At 34.6% G+C, this 6183-nt stretch overlaps 1 non-coding gene across 1 annotated transcript; it reads right to left on the bottom strand.

Moving 5' to 3' along the window:
* Nucleotides 1-4839: 4839 nt before the first annotated feature.
* Nucleotides 4840-4946, bottom strand: LOC127099522 (small nucleolar RNA R71). Its single transcript, XR_007794015.1, has one exon. It is a non-coding gene; the product is annotated as a small nucleolar RNA R71 (small nucleolar RNA).
* Nucleotides 4947-6183: the final 1237 nt, after the last annotated feature.

The raw sequence follows: 6183 nt of genomic DNA on the forward strand, positions 1-6183 counted from the left end.
GATAGCAAAAACAACAAAAACTTCACATCACTATGATCATGAACGAAGCCTTTACCACTCTGAACATGCTCATACTAGATCATAGGGGGAAACCTTATAAAAGAGGTATTTCCAGCACCTCTTTTCAAAATATTTAGATGAAGTTGTATACACCCTCGTCGAGTTCCATAAGGGTGTATCCTACCAAGATTTAAGAGGCAAGCATTGTCTAATAATATCCTCAGAGCATTATATTACTGGTCTTACATAGTCCAGGACCACAAATATATTGGGAAGGTAACCCAAAATAAGGGGCCAATAATGAGCATGTATAGGTAAGACCAACACACTCAATTTATTAAATTAAATATTAACACCTTTTTGCAGGTAACCGATAAGACTCTATGTAAATAATAAATCAATGATAATCAAATAAATATAAGGAATATTTAAATTCCATTTCAAAATGATGTCAATACGACCATTAAAAATCATGATACAAGTCAAAAGACGAGGAAATTTAACTACAGACTCCCTAAAGAAATAATATTCTCGTCCATGACCAAGTACGAAAATCATACACACACTTACAAAAATATTTTCAAAACTTCATCTCTTTCCAAACTTCTTCTTAAAACAATTTTGAAATTAGCCTAAACCTTTTAAAACTAAGTATAATCGATTATGAAACAAATTAAGCCTTATAATAGATTATGGTAAATGTGTGATATTATAGGGCTAAAATATCTTAATAATTGATTATAAATATCTAGTAATCGATTATGTTTTAGGTCAAATAAAAACTTTCCTTATTTTCTAAGGCATAATTGATTATGGTCATAAAATAATCGATTATTAACCGAATTGGGATTTTTCAAAGTTTCCAAAAATTTCTAAATCCAATTCTATAAAAGGAAGTCTTGTGTTCATTTGAAAACACACAAGTATTTTGAAATACTCTTTCTCCTGTACTCTCACTTTGCTCCTAATTTTTATACTCACTTCAAATATAGTTTTAGTTATGATAGAGTAACTACTACGTAGAAATTCTTGTGTAACCTTTTCTATATTTTATCATTCGTAATTATAAGAGAGGATTGTTTTCTTAAACTCTGATGACATATAATGATTGTAAATTGAACTTGAGATAAAAGTTTGGTGTAAAGAAGATTGTGGGTTTTTTTTGTCTCAAAAACTTTTATGATAATGGAAATCTCAAGATAAGATCCTTGGGGGCTGGAGTAGCTTTTATGATAATGGAAATCTCAAAAGTTTTTTCTTAGTCTCACCAGGATTACAATGTTGATTATGAAGTTTCAACAAGCTTACACTATTGCACAAGTTCAAGGTAACTTGACGATATATAAAGATATGGTGAAATTTGAATTAAGTCTTAGATTTATAACTTCACAAATAAAGGAACATTGAGAATTTGTGATTTTAAGAAAATACTCTTATCAATGCTGATTTTTGATTCTAAGTAAATAATTTTAGAAGGAACATGATTTTGGAATGATATGATAACTTATTTCATTTGAGAATTTTCTTGAATGACTGAGTGAGATGTGAAGAGGATAAATGTACATTTATATAGGTCTTTATCCTCTAAAATCCGAAGAGAATATGGTGACTTTGTATTAAAGCCATATTTACAAGACTACCATTATATGTATATTTGATGAGAAGCTTGACCCACAACTTTATGATATAATTACAAAATTTCTATGCTTTTGTCTTTTAGTGGAGAGACTTGACCATGTAGATATGATGCATAATTGTGAAACTTTCATTTAAGAATGCAAATCTTTTGGATGTGAAAGAGAATTACAGAAATGTCATTATGAGACTTTTAAGGCTAAGCTTGATCCTCAATATGATGCATAATTATGAAAATTCTATTATGTGACTTATCTCTTTGCCACCCTTAATTTGCCACCCTTAATGTTTTGTGTTCCTTTCAAACATATGCTTTTCTTTTCTTATAACATACTCCATCCGCCCCAAAATATAAGAGAAAAAACAAAATTCACACTTATTAAGAAAAGTAAAAATATGATAATTTAACTTGTGGTTTTCTTGAAATAATTTGTTTAGGAAGATGTAAAAACAATTATAATTGGTTGTTGGTTATAAAAAAGATGAGAGGGAGGATAAATTAAATTCATTTTGCATCTAATTTTCTCTTATAATTTGGGACAGATGGTGTACTTAACAATAAACTTAAGAATCATGACTTCTCTCATCGTTGATGATAAACTTTATACACATTTATCTTATTTATTTTCACTCAAGAGCATACATTAAATAACAAAAAGATCTTAATCTTAATTATATTTACAAAAAAATTATTATCTTCAAAACATCAAAAATATTTTTCCACAATAGTTCCTTCTTTTTCCCTTATTTCTTTGTCTTATTGCTTTTATCTTTCAGCTATCATTTTCTTCTTCTTCTACTCCATTCTTAAAATCAACTTAAAAATTGCTTTATTTGTTCAAGTTTTTGTAAAATCTTTTATGAAAATTCACCCCCTTTTTATGTTTGAACTCACGTGGATAACATATATGGATGGGGTAAGGTTCTCTATCACCAGGATTTACCACCATTGGTTCAGTGTGATGACACTGAATTTCACCGTATTTTCGACTCCGATTCCGCATGCATTTTAGTAGTTTTATTGTTATTTTGTTGTGTTATTACTATATTTCTCTTTGTTTTTAGGTTTTTACTTTAATCGGAGCCCCAATCGAGAAAAAGAGTGAAAATGAGCTAAAAAGACTAAAATTCAGCATTTTGCATTTGTGGCTCCCACTGTGGTTGGCGCCATAGGACCAGCCATGACGTGTCACAGCTCAACTTCCCTCAACTGCCACGTTCCCCACTACTTCCACTAAGGTGCCACAATTTTGCCTTATGGCGGGTGCCATAGACTTGTGGCGGGCGCCACAAGAGGAAAAGTTTTCCCTCTCAATTTCAAACAGAAGGGCATCCTTGTCATTTCCATCATTTTACTTGCCTATAAATACATACTCGTTTTCATTTGTTTAATCATCCAAACTTAGAGCAGATGCAAACTTAGAGCAAACTTAGTTTCACTTAGGCATATATTCAGTATTTTAAAGCGGTAATCGCTTCGCATTGGGGTGTTCCCACAATTGTGTAATCAAGTCTGTGATCGAGTCTGTAATCGAGTTTGGAGCACTTTGGAAGGAAGTTAATCCTGCCGCCATTTTCATTTCCGCTTTGCATTTTATTCAACCCTCCGATTGGAGCAGGTTTTTATTACTTTGCCTTTATCTATTTTAATTTCCCGCACTCGCTTTACTTTATTTATTTCTCGCACTCGCTTTACTTTATTTATTTCTCGCACTCGCTTTACTTTATTTATTTTCCGCACTCGCACTACTTTTATTTATTTTCCGCACTCGCACTACTTTTATTTATTTTCCGCACTCGCACTACTTTTATTTATTTTCCGCACTCGCACTACTTTTATTTAAATTAAAATACACCTTTACTTTACCTTGTCTAACTAAACCTATAAGGTTAGAATGTAAGGATCGTAATTGAACCGATAATCCGCACAATTGCTCGTAGAAACACTTAAGGGCTATTTTGACTTTCAACTTAAGTTTTGCCGCACTTAATTTCCGTTGGGTAAGATCGAAAGTCGTCCAACGTCTTTTTAAACTTAATTGTTTTTAACTATATCAAATACAGCGAAAGCACTTTGTTTAGTTCATTAGGAGTTTTTAACTTAAGAAGAAAAGAGATTTTAAAACTATTTTCGGACGTGTTTATAAGTTTAGAGTCTAGTTCGTGAGAACCTCTTTTGGTTAAGAAATCCAGGTTAAAATACTTTTCAACTTAGTCAAGATACTACATTTCTTAAAAATAGGTTTACTACTCTAACGCAATGCGCGCCTTTTTATAAGTGACAATAAGAGGGTTTGATTAGGGAGTACAACTCGGTTCTGAATATGCGAAAGCGACAGTTCTTGTTAAATTGGTTCTTTTCAAAGTAGGAAACACTGCCCATAAGTAGTTCTATTAGCAAGTACTTGGATTATTAATTGATTATGTGAATTACATTCGAGTCTGTCTTTATTAATTGAACTTTATTCAATACTTTACTCTTTATTGCACACTCTAAAAACCCCTATTTTGATTACCTTAGATAAACACCATAACAATAGATTACGATAGATTGACACTTGGTCTCTGTGGATTCGACAATCTTTTATATTACTCTGACGCGTTCGTATACTTGCGAAAAGCCACGCATCAAGTTTTTGGCGCCGTTGCCAGGGACCAATTTCGTCAAATTTCATACCCTGTTGTTATATTGTTTAGACTTAGATTATTACCCGCCGGTCAATGCGAAGAACTCGCAGCACCGGAAGCTTAGTATATCCTCTGGCGGAACCTGAACGTTACGCTCGCGCACGTTTATTTTTCCATAGAATTAGGAGAGCTATGGCCGAAGATCAAAACCAAAGACCTCTTAAGGACTTCGCCCAACCATCCAACGAAGAACCTAGTTCTAGTATAGTAAACCCAACCATCCTAGCTAATAATTTCGAACTTAAACCTTCCCTGTTGCAACTAGTGCAATAGAGACAATTTGCAGGTCTCGCTACTGAGAACCCAAACCAACATTTAAAAATCTTTCTCCAATTAGCAGACACTTTTAAAACCAATGGAGCTTCTCCTGAGGAAATCCGTTTAAGATTATTCCCTTTTTCTCTTAGAGATAAAGCCCTATCATGGTTAGATTCCCTTCCACCCAATTCCTTTACGACTTGGGGTAACCTTAGAAGAGTATTCCTTACTAGATACTTTCCTCCAAGTAAGACCGTCGTTCTTCGAAACCATATAACTAGATTTACCCAGAACCAAGGAGAATCGTTGTTCGAAGCTTGGGAGAGATATAAAGAGTTGTTAAGAGCATGCCCACATCATGGTTTAGAAAATTGGTTAATCATTCAAACCTTCTATAATGGACTTCATTATAACACTAAGATGACCATCGACGCTGCCGCAGGCGGTGCACTGATGAACAAACCTTATCCTGAAGCTAGTGCCCTCATCGAAGATATGGCTCAAAACCATCAATCATGGGGATTCGAACGAGCGACAATTAAGAAGAAGGAAGCCCAAAGAGGATTGCATGAACTAAGCTCAATAGACATGATGCAAGCTAAAATGAACGCATTATCCCTTAAGGTCGAGCATATGTGCATGAACCAGAATACTGCAGTCGTAGTTTCGTCGGATTGTGAGATATGTGGAATCAAAGGACACCAATCTACATAATGCAGTCTATTAAACGAAACCCACTCTGAGCAAGTGAACTACACCCAAGGGAACCCATACTCGAATACCTAAAACCCTGGATGGAGGAATCACCCGAACTTCTCCTATAAAAATAATAACCCTATCCAAAATAATGCACCTCCGAGACAACCTGGTTATCAAGCCCCAAGACCAAATCAACCTATGCAACTTGTACCACCAAAGCCGAGCCTTGAGAAAATTATGGAAAATTGTATCACTGCTCAAACCCAAAAAAACAAGGAATTCATGAACCAAAACATTCACGTTAACGAACTGATTACCCAGTTAGGAACCAAGGTTGACCAAATAGTTACTCATACCAAGATGCTTGAAACCCAGATCTCTCAGGTAGCTAACCAAGCCCCTCAGACTACACCTGGAGGGCAGTTCCCTGGACAACCTCAACAGAATCCGAGAGGACAAGCCAATGCCATTACCCTACAAAGTGGGAACGCTTATGATGAGCCACGAAACCCAAGACTGAGTGAACTAGAAACTTCTAAGGAATATACCAAACACCCGGACAAAGTAAAGGAACCAGAGGAATCTAAAAAACAGGAAGGTCAAGATAAAGGAGAAAAACCTAAAGATAAAACTTACGTACCACCCCCGCTATATAAACCACCTATACCATATCTGCAAAGACTCAAACAAACCAAAATCAATAACCAATATCAAAAATTTATTAAAGTTATCGAAAAAATTGACGTAGAAATCCCTTTCACAGAAGCCATCACCCAAATACCTTCTTATGCAAAGTTTCTCAAAGACATCCTTACCAACAAACGTAGACTTGACGATCCGAAACCCTTGGAATGTAATTCCATTTCCGAGAATAAGTTAGCAAAACAAGATAAAGATCCTGGA

This window comes from Lathyrus oleraceus, chromosome 6, assembly GCF_024323335.1.
Source record: "Lathyrus oleraceus cultivar Zhongwan6 chromosome 6, CAAS_Psat_ZW6_1.0, whole genome shotgun sequence".
Taxonomy (NCBI): domain Eukaryota; kingdom Viridiplantae; phylum Streptophyta; class Magnoliopsida; order Fabales; family Fabaceae; genus Lathyrus; species Lathyrus oleraceus.